Below are 17,500 nucleotides of genomic sequence, written 5' to 3' on the forward strand. Positions count from 1 at the left end.
TGTAGTGGTTTTAGGGCAAGTCTAGGGCATTCGTGATATGAGCAATAATTTCATCCACTCTATTGCAGATGCGGCACAGTGGAGCTATTTGCTCATTCCCAAGGTTGAGCCTCCAGTTCGTGGCCAAAGCTTGGTCTTGTGCTGCCAGTATAGTGCTTTTGGTCCCTTTTTTCAGCGTTCCTTTCTTCAGCTAATCCCACCTCTTTTTCCAGCAACTTCTGTTGTGGCTCCATAGAATTGATTGTGTAGTCCCTTCTTGCGTAATTCTTCTTCATGTTCTTTATGTACTTCTTCCTTTGTTTTCCCTTTTTTCTCTGCTCTCAATACTCCTTCGTTCTTAACTGTCACTAACAAGGTTTCCTTACATTGGGCCAGGTATCTCATCAAACTCTCGAGTTCGATACGCACGCAGTTTTCCACAACAAAAGCAAATAAACATGAAACGCAAAACGGAGTCTAAAACGAGATGGAAAACAGTGAAAAGCTATCGTCATTATACTAATAAACCTAATCGATAAATCGATGTGTTGCATTTTAAAGATCACAAAGTAATCGTTTGTTTACACGACCATTGTCTTGTCTTATCTGAAATCTCGCACTTTCAGATATTCCTTTGTCAAACAAATTCATTTAAACAAGTTATGTTTTTAATAGGTTATAGTTAGAGGTCACATGTGATACTTTTCTCTCCCGCTCTGTCTGTCTGTCTGTCTATCTCTCTCTCTCTTTCTCTCCCTCTATCTCCCTCTTTTTTTCCTCTCTTTTTCTCTTTATGTTATGACTCTTTTGACAGATTTCATTCTGAAGTATCACAACTTCTGAGGAGCAGCAAATTCATTAAAAGTGACACGCAAATATCGATCTGTTTATGAGAGGCGACACTTGTTTGATAGCAACACAGAAAAATATCGATCGATTTGAATTAGATGAGACAAGAGGGACAGCTTCAAAGTTAGAGATTCATAAACTCGTTTCTTATTTCTTTATTGCCCACAAGGGGCTAAACATAGAGGGGACAAACAAGGACAGACAAATGGATTAAGTCGAATACATCGATCCCAGTGCGTGACAGGTACTTAATTTATCGACCCCGAAAGGATGAAAGGCAAAGTCGACCTGGGCGGAATTTGAACTCAGAACGTAACGGCAGACGAAATACCGCTAAGCATTTCGCCCGGCGTGCTAACGATTTCGCCTTCTTTCTTGTGTACCGACTTCCTCGTGTACGACATTGTTTTTTGCGCCTCTTCTGAAGAACACATTGCAAAATGGTTGGATACCACTAAACAGATAACAGTGGGTGCCATTTGGCGAATACCATAATAGACATAGTTATGATATATCGTTTATTATACTAGACTTCTTACCTTAAACAGCAACAACAATAACAACAACAACAACCGACATTTATTTAGACTATTATTTTAGCGAGCTATCAGAATCGTTACCACGTGGTGGTAGTGGTGGTGGTGGTAGTGGTGGTGGTGGTGAAGGTTGTGATGGTGATCGATGTAGTGGTGGCAGAGTCACAGCGGTTCTTCTTCTCGAAAGACAGAGACACGTTACCAGCAGCCGTCTGTATTGTTAAAAATAAGATGTGAATATAATTGCAGGTCACGTGGTTCATAGATTCGCTTTACAAAAACGCCCTTTTCAGGGTCAATCCTATTTCATGGCAGCTCGAGAAAATATGTCAACGATTAACAATAACAACGAGTCGACTTGAGAGTAAAATTGGTTAAGCGGAAAATGTGCGGAAGCCGATCGAATTGTACTTGTTCTCGGATAGAAGATCTCACCTGGGGCCTAATCTAGTACTTCTACTTTATACTCGGGTACCTTCGGCACAGTTTGTAGTTTCAGTATTTGAATATAAGGACCACGATGTCTTGTAGTTGTGGTTTCGTAGAAAATGTATTTCGTTCTTCCCTTCCTCCGTTCAAGTCGCGATGATTCTGCAAAAGACTTTTGGTTCCTCCCACTCCAACCCCTCCCACAGGACAACACACACATACACGTAATTAAAACAGAAGAATACGCGCACGCGCGTGCACACACAAAATTTCACACGACAACAACAACAACATCAGCAACAACATCGATAACACTATGATATAAGACACTAGAGAAGTTGTACAGTGAAGGTTGTGGCCTGCAATTCTCTAAAGAGATGGTACTTTTTTTGTTTTACAATGGTAACAAGATCTGAGTCTGGAATCCTTTGAGTCGTTTTGGATTACGATTAATATTGTAAAACTTTCTCTGTCATAAATAATAATAATAATAATAATAATAATAATAATAATAATAATAATAATAATGATAATAATAATAATAATAATAATAATATCATTATCATCATCATCATTATTGGTGAGCTGGCAGATTTTTTAGACTGTCGGACAAACTGTTCAGCAGTATCTTTTTTTAAAATTTTTTTGCGACAGGTTCTTTACGTTCTGACTTCAAATTCCGCCGTAATTGAATTTGCCTTTTATTATTTAGGGGCTCGATAAAATAAGTATCCGCTGAGCACCGGGGCCGATCTAATCGATTTCACTCCTCTCCAAATATTGCGGGCCCTGTGCCAAAATTTGAAACCATTTTCATCATCATGATCATCATCATCATCACCCGCTGCTGATCGATCTAAATGTGATCTCAAATTGCTTTCCTTGGCTTTGAATGAAAACAAGCTTAAGTATGAGACAATAATTTTCTAGATTTACTCTTATGCAAGGATTTGGGTGTTTGATCATACGCCCACCACCAGTGTCTGTAACTGGGTAAATTTTATTTCGTTTTTATTTGTTCCTGTTTTTGCCTACACATAAGGAACGCCCACGAAATCAAAAAACTTTCAAGCTAAACGTATTTCCACTTTGGTGAAAGAAAATATTCATTTGTGAGAAACAGACCAGTAACACCTACTAAGATACAGGAGATAATGAGCGGTTGCGCAAAGAACAAATTTCCTAAGGCGGGGAGCTGACAGAATCGTTAGCACGCCGGGCGAAATACTTAGTGGTATTTCGTCTGTCTATACGTTCTGAGTTCAAATTCCGCCGAGGTCGACTTTCCTCCTGTTGGCCTTGTGCCAAAATTTGGAACCAGTATCTCCTTTCAGTTCAGATCTCTTCCGTTACCTACTTTAATATCCCTTATTACTTCTCTCCAATACAATTGATAACACCTTTGCTAAAATAAGGCACTTGACAACCTCTATTTGCTCTTTAAGACGTCAAAAACTGTAAAAACTTTAAAGACTGTCGTTTGGCAGGATTGACTGAAAGTCGGACAAAATGCCTTGCGGTATTTATAAACTAGCACAAACACAAGACCCATAAATAACTCACATTTCTTAAAGCCCATCCACATGGTATAGCCTCAAGGGTTGACCAAGGTTCAACATGATCTCTCTCTTTCACTCTCTCTCTCTCTCTCTCTCTCTCTCTCTCTCTCTCTCTCTCTCTCTCTCCTTTGAGTGCTTTCTTTTTTAGCCTCCCTTCTACTGACACGCTGTTTGATTAATCTCTGAGCCAAATGACTTAATCCAGCGAACCCTGTTTCCTGGCTCAACAAAATCTGTCGTTAGTCACATTACCGACTGATTGGATCTATTTGTGTGTGTGTGTGTGTGTGTGTGTGTTTGGTAGCCATATTGACTTGTAGTCATGGTGATGATAAACAACATTGCGGCAGTAACAACAACAACAACAGAGAAATAACAATGGCAACAACAAAAATAAAGTATGACACTAATAATGAGAAAAGTAGAAACAATAACAGCAACTGTAACATTAACAGCAGCAACACCAGTAATAACAGTGCAGCAGCAGCAGCAGTAGCAGCGATGGTGGTGGTGGTGGTGGTGGGGATGGTAGTAATATAAAAACAAAATATAAAAGATCAATATACATGTATATAAAGAGCTCTGATGGCTGCATAGATGAATGGATGTCATGAGTGTGTATGCCCGTTTGTATATGTACATACATACGCATGTATATATATATATATATATATATATATATATATATATATATATATATATATATATATATATATATATATACATATATATATATATATATATAAGCATACATGTATGTGTGTGTATATATATATATATATATATATATATGTATATGTATATATATATATATATATGTATATATATATATATATATATATATATATATATATATATATATATATATATATATATATATATATATATATATACATATGTGCATATATACACATACATATAAGTATTTATAAATATGCATATGTATATATCTGTTATGTAACTCTCTACATATAGAAAATGTATACATACATAGGCATCTATGTAAGCATATTGTGTATGTGTGTGTGTTAACTCTTGCATGTGCACATATGATAGCGCTGTGATTTTATCTGCTTCCCTTTATTCTTCTTGTTATTTTTCTTGTTTATCTGCAGGTCATCAACCCCAAATCGATTGGCATTATGCCAAATGTGTCCCAGCTTTGACACAGGGGCCCTCTATCGGTCAAAATTCACGACGCATTTACACCTGCATGCACACGCTTTGACAAGAGTTTCATTTTGTGTAAGACTAGCGGTTTCCTATCCTTGCAAATAGGTTCCCCCTACAGACATCACCAGCGTTGGGCCAATGAGAAGCCTACCAACTTGGGCTTAATACAGCCTCGAACTAGTGTCACTGCAAGCGTTGCCGTTAGAACGCACGAAGAGGGGGAAACTTCCATGCATGGTCGACAGCCAGTTTTTCTCAAAATGTTTCGTACAAGCCTACACATACAATTTCGTGAGTTTATAAGCGACCCTCGAATTTTTAAGCAATATGGAGCTTATGTGAGCCTTTGGACTACGTCAGCAAGGTCGAGAGAGGAATCCTGACGATTGTGCTACACAGGATTTTCCTACATCTAGACCAGGCCTGCGCAAAACTGGAGAGGATGCTTCAGTGGTGCTGTAAAAAGTGGCAGAAAAGATGTAAATGACATGAAATGTAAAAATCAGACTGGATTATTTTATGCGCAACTCCATGGTCTCTCGAGACAAAAGATGCCAACAATATATATATATATATATATATATATATATATATATATATATATATATATATATATATATACAGAGAGAGAGAGAGAGAGAGAAAGATAGAGAGAGAAAGAGAGAGAGGTTACGAGAGGTAATGGTGTCAATAAAACCCAAAGGTGTCAGGTAATGCTGAGTAAGTACTATGGATAGACTATAGTTAAGTTCCAGGTTCGGTGATTATGCGAATAAGGAGTCCAACGTAGATCGTATATCAGCATGTGTATATATAAAAAAATTTCAGAATGAGATAAAAATCCAAGGCTGTGAAAGATTTCAGAACATTTATAAAGAGAAGGTCTTACACCTGTTTCCGGGATATTTTATATATCCCTTCATCGGAGATGGTGTGAGAAAATGGTTAAGCAATAGTTATTCTATATATAGGGAGGGAGAGAGAGAGGGGAGAAAGAGAGAGAAATATGGTTACATATATTATAATGTATTAATCAATGACGATATATCAAAAGCACAATTATGTAAATTAAGTAGTCCACTACGGTGTTAGCCTAATTTAAAATACTTTATAAAGCCGCTGAATATTCTAATGTTATTATTTGTGGAAATAGCATAGGTACATCACCTCTGAGGAGCATGAAACGGTCTGTCAGGAAACTCGCCACCCACTCTTCTTTCTGCAAGTGACCAACACAAGAACGATAAATAATAAAATTGACAGAGGCGGAACTTTATCTCAGGATGTACGGAGTCGGAATAAACAGTCGATACCATTTCGTCCGTTACTCTAAGCACTCAACTATTTTAAAGAGATATGTCCTTTCCTGAAATTTGAGACCGACGCAATTGAGAGTAGTTCATGTTAGTGGATCAAACCGCCACTACCGCCGTCATCATTATCATCATCATCACCTTCACTATCATCCCCTTCTTATTCTTTCTGCCAGTTCTTCCTTCCTTCCTTCCTCCTCTTCGTTCCTCTGTCCTTATCCTAGTCTCGTTCTCATCTTCTTCATCCACCTTCTTCTTCTTCTTCTTCTTCTTCTTCTTCTTCTTCTTCTTCTTCTTCTTCTTCTTCTTCTTTTTCTTCTTCTTCTTCTTCTTCTTCTTCTTCTTCTTCTTCTTCTTCTTCTCCTCCTCCTCCTCTTCCACCACTTCCTCCCCTCCCTCAACATTACAGTTATTATCGTTGTTGCTGTTCTTGGAACTGTTCCTGTGGCTGTCTCGCTTTCTCTCTTTCTCTCCTTCTCCCTCTTCCTCTCTCCCCCGCTTCCGCCCACTCTCTCTTCTCCCCTCCCTCCCTCCCTCCCACTGATCTCGTCTCCCTCCATCCACCATAAAACGAAACTGAACATCTTCACCGAGCCCCCCCCCCACAAAATGACCTGCCAATAGCAATGTGTCCAGACCTCTCTCCCCAATCAAACTTCTCCCTCTCTCTCTCTCTCTCTCTCCGCAATCCTCTCACACCCACCCCACCCGCCCCCTCTACCAACCCCCCTCTGTTTGTTGAACGTTGCTATCAATCTAGGATGATCAGTTAAAATAACAGCAACAGACATTGCGCATAGTTTCAATACTATTGCTCGAACACAACTCAAACAAAGGCCACTTACATCCACGTTTATCATTTATGGATGTAAGTGGCCTTCGTGCAAATATTGAACGTTTTCTCGGCGTCCACTTTTGATTTCCTTCTCATTCAGTCGGGTTTTTTTAGGACTTGCAATCGGCAGAACCGCTCACCTGTTTCCGTCTTGCATAGATTTTGTGGCATTCACAATCAGATAAAGCTTTTCTTTTTTCATTTGTCAAATGCAAATGTTTTCATTAATACCCAGGAAATCGATACATTTATACATACATATGCTCGTATGCATGTATGTTTATATGTATGTATGTATGTATATATGTATGTGTGTGTGTTTATATGTGGGTGTCCCTTGCTTTGAATTCGAACGTGATTACATCGTTATATGAATAATATACTTATATTTATATATTTATGTGTGCGTGTGTACATGTATGTATATATGTGTGCGTATACACATACACACACATATATATATATATACATATGTATACATACATACATACATACATATATATATATATATATATATATATATATATATATATATATATATATATATATATATATATATATATATATACATATATATATGTATATATATATATATATATATATATATATATATATATATATATATATATATATATATATATATATATATATAATAATATTATTAGGGACAAAATATATATATATGCACGTATATACATACAGAGAAGTTTGAATACGTTTTGAAACACATACATATATACATATACGCACATTTATATATGAATATATATATATATATATATATATATTCATATGTATACATGTATATGTATACATATATGTATTTATATACATACATGTTATATATATATTATATATATATATATATATATATATATATATATATATATATATATATAACATGTATATACGATTATTTACTCTTATATACACCTGCATGAATATGAACATAAACACATGCACACACACACACACACATATACACACACGCATGTATGTATGCATGCATGTATATGTGTGTGTGTGTGTGTGTGTGTGTGTGTGTGTAGCGTAAGGGGATTCTCACAGTGCCGTGTATTGTTTGCATGGTCATACAGCTGAACAATAAACAAATGTTCGCCAAGAGGAGAGGAAATTGCGAAAAGAACTGGATAAATCCAGTCTCTTTGTTTCAACTTATTTATTGTTTGCTGTTTGCTTATGTTGCTGTTGTTGTTGTCGTCGTCGTCGTTCCACAATCTTTTGTCACTAAAATAAATGGTACTCCCCCACACCCCGCTAAATATGACATTCAAATATTGATAATGTTTTATTTTATCCGTTTTTTTTCTCCCGTTTTGAGGCAGCCACAGCTAGCCACGTCACGACTAACCATGATGTGTTTCTGCGAAGGACACTCTCAGTAGGTTTTTTTCATTTAGTCATTCATAAGTACCCTGGATAGGTACTGTTGATAGATATCTACGTGGACCGTACCCCGAGTATCGTCAACGTAGTTGTAAGTACCATTGAGTTAGACATCAAATAGACACAAACGCATAACAATAAACAGTACTATGGACCTCTTTGATAATATGTATTTTGATGAAATGCGTAAATATTATGGGTAAATTGGCTATTCGTAGCTAAAAGGGTACATAGTTTTAATCTGTAAATAGGTACCGTCGGGGTAGGGGTGGAGTATAAATCTGCCCAAATCATCTCTACCTTTTATCCTTCCGGGGGTAGATATTAACAAAGTACCAGTCAAGTTCTGGGGTTCACTTAATCGAGTGATTTTCTATCCAAAACCCTCTCACATTTTCTGCGTTTGTACCAATCTTAGAAACACTTGTATATACAGGTATACATTATAGGTATATATATATATGTGTGTATATATATATATATATGTGTGTGTGTGTGTGTGTGTGTGCATGTATATACGTATAATACGAGGGGCGCTGAAGAATTCCTTGCTTTGGATAAAAGAAAGTACCAGAGAATCAGTTAATTATAATTTTATTCAACATATTCCTTTCTCAGATTCAAACATTTATTGCAGCGGTCCTCCAGTCTTTCTAAGCGTTCTTTTACAGTAAAAATTTTTACACTGAAATGTTTTAAAAGTAAAATATCAACAAGTTCGTTAATTGTTAGGTTATGGTCCTCCAAGATCAGTTCATGAATTTTCATGGTGTCTTCATTCGTTCGGGAGGTCGACAGTCGTCCTGAACAAGTTTGGTCTTCAAACAACAAGTGACCATTCCTAAAGCATGGAAGCCACTCGTAAATTTGTGTTTTGTTCATTGCAGCGTCCTTGTTTGCTGTTAGAAGCATGAGAGCTGTTTCGGTTGCCTTTTTTCCCCAGCAGAAAAGAGAATTTCACGGAAACATACTATTTCTTCGCTTCAGCCATCACAAAAAGGAACGAACAGGGGAGAAGCCTGTCGTAAATATATATATATATATATATATATATATATATTTACGACAGGCTTTTTTCAGTTTCCGTCTACCAAATCCAATCAAGGTTCTGGTCAGCTTGAGGCTATATTAGAAAACACTTACCCAAGGTGCCACGCAGTGGGACTGAACCTGGAACCATGTGGTTGGGAAGCAAGCTTCTTACTATACAAAGTGAATGCACAAGTGAGTGTGTATATGTGTGTGTGTGTACGTATATATATATATATATATATATATATATATATATATATATATATATATATATATATATATATATACGTATATATATGTAGATATATATATATATGTATATATATGTAGATATATATATATATGTATATATATGTAGATATATATATATATATGTATATATATATTTGTATATGTGTGTATATGTGTATTTACATGTATGTACTGTTGAAGGTCTGACTCAATGAATATGCCGTATGATAAAGCGTCGAGCTGGCGGCACGCCGAGCGAAATGCTTAGCGGTATTTCGTATGTCTTTACGTTCTGTGTTCAAATTCCGCCGAGGTCGGCTTTACCTTTTATCGTTTCGGGGTCGATAAATTAAGTCCCAGTCATGTACTGGGGTCGATCTAATCGACTGGCCTCACCTCCCACCAAATTGCGGGCCTTGTGCCTAGAGTAGAAAAGAATGTGTCATACGACTGAGTGACGAGATGCTCGCTTGTTTTAGTCATGTACCGTTGAGTGACTGTGACTGTACATGAGTCGTTATGAAGTGAGTGCATGGAAACGACGACAAACAAATTGACTGACTGATCGATTGAAGGTTGATTGCTAGATTGCTATCCAAATCAATAATTCAAATAACCTATTTTGCTATATATATATATATATATATATATATATATATATATATATATATATATATATATATTTATATATATTTATATATATATATATATATATATATATATATATATATATATATATATATATATATATATATATATATATATATATATATATATATATGTATATATATATATGTATATATATATATATGTATGTATATATATATATATATATAGATGTGTGTGTGTGTGTGTGTGTGTGTGTGTGTGTGTGTGTGTGTGTGTGTGTATGCATATACATATACTGTATGTGGTAAATGAAATAAACATGTGTATGCATAGATACTTATATGTGTATATGCATTGAAGGACATAAACACACACACACAAATATCAAGACATAGAATTTGAGACAGAAATAGACAGGCACGAACGCAGTTACACGCATACACTCACATTCACACACACTCAGACATACTCGCACACGCACAAGGACATCCTCATATTTAGATATCACAATGCGATGAGATCAAGATGACCTCAACCAATGTATTGTCATACGGAAAAGTATTGATATTTTTTACGCTTGAATAATCAGGTGATGAGTAACACAAACGCAAAGCTACATGTTCATACATGTAAAAAAACCCTAAATGGAATCCTGCCTCATTAACTCTACCTGATGACTCACGTCAAAATAATATAACCGAATTATATCTAAAATAACTGGGCATCTTCCATACATTGTGGCATTCCGGTTCATATGTAGGGTGGCCCAAAATACATACAATTATATAAAATGATGGCTTGAACCCAATGACTACGACCTGTTCCTGGTGAAAGATGAGGTTCAACGCTTCCTCAACAACATGGCGGTGAGCTGATATGACATGCACATACAAACACTGCTACAGCCCCTACAAAAATGCATCGACCGAAATGGCAATTATGTAGAAAATAGATAAATGTTCGAAATGTATAATGATGCAAGCATCATTGACAATAAACGTTTCTGTGATTTCTATTTTTGGAGACCTTACTTTTATATACAGAGAGAGTGGGGAGAGAGATAGATATAGATATAGTTTTTCATGACCACCTCACATGTCTGGCTCACGCTACTAAACGTTTCACGCACATGGAACCCATGTACATTCTTCAGGCCGCCTGAAGAGCGTACATGGGTTCCATGTGCAGAAAACTTTTCGTAGCGTGGGCCAGACACATGTGAAGTGGTCATGAAAAACAATATTTACTCTCGTTAGATGGAGAACTCTTTCTTGTTGAACCTAGATATTCGGACCAATTTATACACACACACACACACACACACACACATACACACACACACACACACACACACATAGGATAGATAGAAACTTGCATACATACATGTACGCGTATATACGTACGAAGGCCTGTGTCTCTTCGTGACCGTGTTTCTTCCTACAGGCGCTGGTTTAATCGGCGCTGGTTTATATGTTAGGTACACCATCCTTAAAATGAGAAATACTCAACTAAAAACAAAACAATTAAGGTATTGGAAACCTTTCTTCTTTTATACTTTCATTATTTTACTTGTTTCAGTTGCTGGAATGTGGTCATGCTGGAGCAACGCCTTGAAATCACTCACATTGACTTTGGGATTATATTTAAGTAAGGCACTTGTTCTCGTGTCAACTTCTTTTGTCGGCCCCCTATGTTACAAGTATATAAACAAATCCACACCGGATGCTGAACGTTGAGACGGAAAACAAAGTCTAAAGCACACGCAGATACACTATATATATATACATATATACATACATATATATATATATATATATATATATATATATATATATATATATATATATATATAACGAGAGAGAGAGAGAGAGAGAGAGAATGAGAAGACGGAAAGATTATTGGTGCGTGTGTGTGAGTCTAGTATCTGTGCCCCAGATTCACTCACGAGGCACTGGTTTAGTTTAAAATGCCTTTTACGATTTTAGTGCAACTTTAATTAATTTTAAGTCAGCCTGCACCATTAATTGGCTCGTTAATTAGTAACTGTAATATTCTAAAGAGTTGTATTCACCGTGGGGTGCAGCTGTATCATCAGACATATGGTGTAGGGTTAAGATTCAGCCTGTATTATTCTCCGTTGCATTTATTTACATTGCAAAGGAGCGTTGGTCCCCAAGTTACGCTATGTGAGGCAGCGTGTGGTACTTCAGACTCTGGAGACGTAGAGTTGGTCGGTTCTATATTCTGCATTTCTAACTTGTCATATTGGTTTCAAATTTTGGCTCAAGACAACAATTTTGGGTGAGTCACTATGCTCAACTGGTACTTATTTTATCGACCCCCAGAAGAATGAAATGTAAAATTGACCTCGGTGGAATTTGAACTCAGAACGTAAAGACTGACGAAATGCCGGTAAGCATTTTCTCCGGCGTGCTAACGATTCAGCCAGCTCGCCGCTTTGTTTCCTAATTCATATAACATTGTAAATTTGAACCTATTATATGATGACTTGCAGCAAAGCGCCGAGCTGGCAGAGTCGTTAGTACGCCTGACAAAATGCTTGGTGGCGTTTCGTCCGTTTATACGTTCTGAGTTCAAATACAGATGATGTCGACTTATATCCTTTCGGGGTTGATCAATTAAGTATTAACTAGTTGGGAACTTAGGTCGATAAAATCTACATTCCAGTTCTCCCCCCCCCAAAAAAAAAGAAAGAAAAAAGAACTGTTAGGTCTGTGACAAAATTTGAAATCACTATAGGAGGGCCTGCAGTTTAAAGCACCGAGCTGGCAGAATCGTTAGCTCACCGCAAAAAAAAAACAAAAAACCTTGTATTCGTATTTTTATGTTAAAATTATGAATTCAAATTCCGTCAAAGTCAACTTTGCTTTTTTCTCTCGTGTTGGATTGTATCGACTAATCCGTCCATTCAAAACTGTTGGGCTTGTGTCTAAATTAAACCCCTTATACGAGGTCTGATCAATAAGTATCTCGACTGGTGCTATAAAATCAAAACTACAACACGTACCAATTTAACATTTAATTTCCTTCTAAGTAGACCCCTTCGGAAGCCACACACTTGATCCAACGCTGTTTCCATCGATGGAAGCATTCTTGGAACTCGTTTTCTGGGATAATCAGCAGCTGCATCATCGCATTCTCTTTGATTTCCTCGACGTCCTGAAATCTTCTTCCTTTCAAGCGAGATTTGATTTTTGGAATGAGGAAAAAATCGCAGGAGGCAAGATCTGGGGAATGTGGTGGCTGTCGGACCTGGGGAATGCCGTGCCTAGCCAAAATTGGGCAGATGCGTTGTCATGGTGAAATTGCCACTCACCGGACGTATGCAATTGCGACCTTTCTCGACGAATAGCATCCCACAAGCGCCGCAAAACGTCACGGTAGTACTTCTTGCTTACTATACTCATGATGAACAATCCCCTTGTAGTCAAAGAAAAAGGTCAACAGTGTCTTCACATTGCTTCGTTCCTTCTTCGGTCTCCGAAATGTTGGGGTCTTCCACTGCGAAGACTGAGCCTTTGTTTCGGGGTCAAAGCCATAGAACCACGATTCATCACCCGCTATGACCATTTTCAAAAGTTTTCGACAGTCAAGGAGATCTTGTGCAATTGAAACCCGAGTGACTTTTTAATCAGCTGAAAGCAGTTTTGACACAAACTTGGCAGACACGCGTCACATACCCAAATCTTCAGTGATAATTGAGCTGTAACTAATCTGCACATCTTCCGATAACTCACGGATGGTGATGCAACGATTCCCCCTCAGAGCTGCACGCACATCTGCGATGTTTTTCTCAGTTCGGCTGGTTGTTGTAAGTCTCCCAGAGCATTCGTCAATATCGACATTTTTTCGGCCATCTTGGAAACGTCTGTACCACTCGTACACTTGTGGGCAGCTCATACACTCTTCTCCATACACTTTCTGTAACTTTGCGCAGGCCTCTGAGCAGGTATCGTCCAAGATTTTGGCAAAATTTGATGCAGATTCCCTGATCAACTTTCTGTATGACTACAGCGTATCATCATCCAGTGCCCTTTCAGTCTGGTGGCGGTGGTTACTAGTGACTTACCTGACCCAGGGCTTTATGGCTACGAAAGCAGGAACCCCAGTTTGGACTCCTTCCACCGTTGTTTGCTTCGGGCCAGTAGTGGCCATGTAGGCCCCAGTCGTGGCTATGTAGGCCCACATACACACACACGTACACACACTTCCATACATACATATATGCATACATACATACATACGCACATATTCCCACGCACATATAGCTACACCTCTGTAGAAACAATCTGTTGAACCCGTTTCTACGATTCTTACCTGTGAAAGGCAGTTTCAAGCAGAAAGTCAAGTATAACGGACGGCCATAACAACCATTTCAAAACAATTTTCAACTTTTGTGCTTTACTCTCGTTTCCTGCCAACTTTCCTTGCTCTATTCACGCATGACCACTCGGACATTTAAAGCAGAAATATATTTTGTTGTTGTTAGTGGTGGTGTTGTTGTTGTTGTTGTTGTTGTTGTTGTTATTTCCATTGATTTTGTGACTGTTTTGTTGTTGTTGCAGTTGTGTTCTGACGCGGTGTTTCCTCGTCCATTTTTGAACTGTTTAAAACTCATCGAATTAATTCAACCCGAGTGAATATGTATGAGTAGAGGGCGTTCAGGTCTGTTTTGTAGTGGTGGAGGTAGTGACTGAGGAGGTAATGACTGAGGAGGCAGTGCTGGTGGTGGTGGTGTCGAGGGTAGTGGAGTTGGAGGTAGTGATCATTATAGTCCACCACTACCACCACCACCACCACTAACAGCAGCAGCACCACCACCTCCACATCCGCCGCCGCCGCCACCACTAAAAGTGCAAAACGATGTTTTAAGACTGTGTTTTTTTGTGGTCGTTGGTGATATATTTTAACATAAAGTTCACACAGTTTAACATAATCTTGGTCATGTTTTTCTATGTTAATCCTGTTATTTGGATATTTTAGCATTACAAAGCAACAAATATTATATTTCTTCATTACAATTTCAACATCTCGCCAGTATGTATCCATGTATATACGCCTATATACACATATCCGTGTATATATATATATATATATATATATATATATATATATATATATATATATATATATATACACATATATAATCTGACTTCACACTCACTAGAGATTCACATCAACAATAAATGCTCAGTCGTTATTCTTAAAAATGCTTTAAATAATAAAATTACACATGTAAGTATACATACATTGCCACCCCAGCGCTCTGTGGTGGTCTTTTTCGCTGCCGAAGTGATGGTGGGTGGTCTCCCCCTTTCAGGCCTTGTGGGGCAGGATCTACTTAAGTCATGATTGTCTAGGTTAATATATATATATTATATAAAATTTGTGGGGAAGGCCGGAGCAATGCTAAAATAAATCCAAGGTAAAACACAAGAAAACAGGCATATGTATTAATGGTGACTCACCCTACATTCAATATTTCAGGGCTATGACCCCCTCTTTAGGAATTAACGAATGTTGCAGACGTACGTACGTGTGCGTATGTGGGGAGTAGATATGCGCAGAACGTTGTTGTTATAGTAACCAGCTAGCTTCATGTAACTCTCTTCTGTGTCCCACTAAAGCTTTGTGAGTGGATTTGGTAGGCGGAAACTGAAAGAAGCCTGTCGTATATGCATATATATGTGTGTGTTTGTGTATTTGTGTTTGTCCCCCCCCCCCCCATACCATCACTTGACAAGGAGGGTAGTGATGAGCTGGAAACTGTGTTGGAAGCGGATACATCTCAAACTACGCATGAGTTAGCAGCAAGGTGTGATGTTTCGATTCCAACTGTACTGGACCAAACAAATCGGCAAGGTAAAGAAGCTGGACAAGTGGGTACCACACGAAATGAACGAGCATCAAATGACATGCTGTCTTGAAACTTGCTGTTCTTTGCTGTCACGGCATAAAAGCGAACCACTTTTGCATCGTATTGTTACGTGTGATGAAATATGGATTATTTTCAACAATAGTAAGCGTTCTGCCAAAACACAATCCCAAAACAAATATTCACCAAAAAAGCTAATGGTGTTTGTTCGGTGGTCCAGAGCTGGTGTCATCCACTACAGCTTCATGGGACCTGGTAAGTCAATTACAGCGGTTTATACATCAACCAACTGGATGGAATGGCGAGTGAAATTGCAATTAAAACAACCCAGATTAGTCAACAGAGACAAGCCAATTCTCTTGCAAGACAAGACAATACTCGACGACCATCGTCTTTTGCTTTTTGTGAATTTCCCCCCCCCCCCATATATATATATATATATATATATATATATATATATATATATATATATATTGGGCTTTCAGTTTCCGCCTACCAAATTCACTCACAAGGCTTTAGTCGGCCCGTGGCTATAGTAAAAGACACTTGCCGAAAGTACCACGCAGTGGGACTGAACCCGGAGCCATATGGGAAGTAAGCTTCTTACCACGCACACACACACACACACACACGCACAATACTTAGAGTATGCCAAAAGAGCGAGGTAAACCAATAAACTTCGTAAAGTTGCTTATCATCATGTTGTTTGTTACGCTACAAAGAAAGATACAAAAATGAGAAATCAGGTTTGCAATACAATATGATAAATGAGTAAGATGGTATATGAAACCCTGTTTTAAGGGGAAAAGTAGATAGCTGTACTGTTGAAAAAATAATTGTTGCTAAAATATTTTGTTAGATGGTGTAATGGTATCTATAACTTGAAATAAATTGTAAACTCAACTGACTGGCGCCAACAAATAGCAAAAGAACTCGATGAACAAGTTTCTAACATATTCCGAAGAGTTTCGACTGATGATGTATGATCATAGATAAAATATGCGTTACTGATCTCGGAGGTATGTAAACTTTCTCGAAACTTAATAGTGGAATCAAATATTTACCGAGTGTTCATTGATATATTCTTAACATTTGGGTGGATTATATTATTATAAAAAGAAGAGAAAAACAGGAAAAGAGGTCTTAAATGTTTATAAAAGAAGCTTTTGAGACCGGAAACCCATAATGTGTGGATCAACAACGGCAAATAATTTTATAATACGGAGGTGCAAAAGATATTACACGGTATACAGAAATGCATATATACATACATACGTACGTACATAATATATATATATATGTATATATATATATGGGAGAATATACAAATAATAACAACAGACGAGGACAGGTGGTGTAAATAACAAAAGTATATATTAGTATGACGCTCGGGAATACGGAAAGTCTTTGACGTTTCGAGCTACGCTCTTCAACAGAAAGAATACGGAGACAAGGAGAAAAACACGGAGAAAAAAAAAATTGAATAGTGTTCAGTCAACGGTCAATCATATATATATATATATATATATATATATATATATATATATATATATATATATATATATATATATATATATATATATATACATATATATATATATATATATATGTATATATATATATATATATATATATATATATATATATATATA

This window comes from Octopus bimaculoides, chromosome 20 (assembly GCF_046866305.1).
Source record: "Octopus bimaculoides isolate indiv1 chromosome 20, ASM4686630v1, whole genome shotgun sequence".
NCBI lineage: Eukaryota > Metazoa > Mollusca > Cephalopoda > Octopoda > Octopodidae > Octopus > Octopus bimaculoides.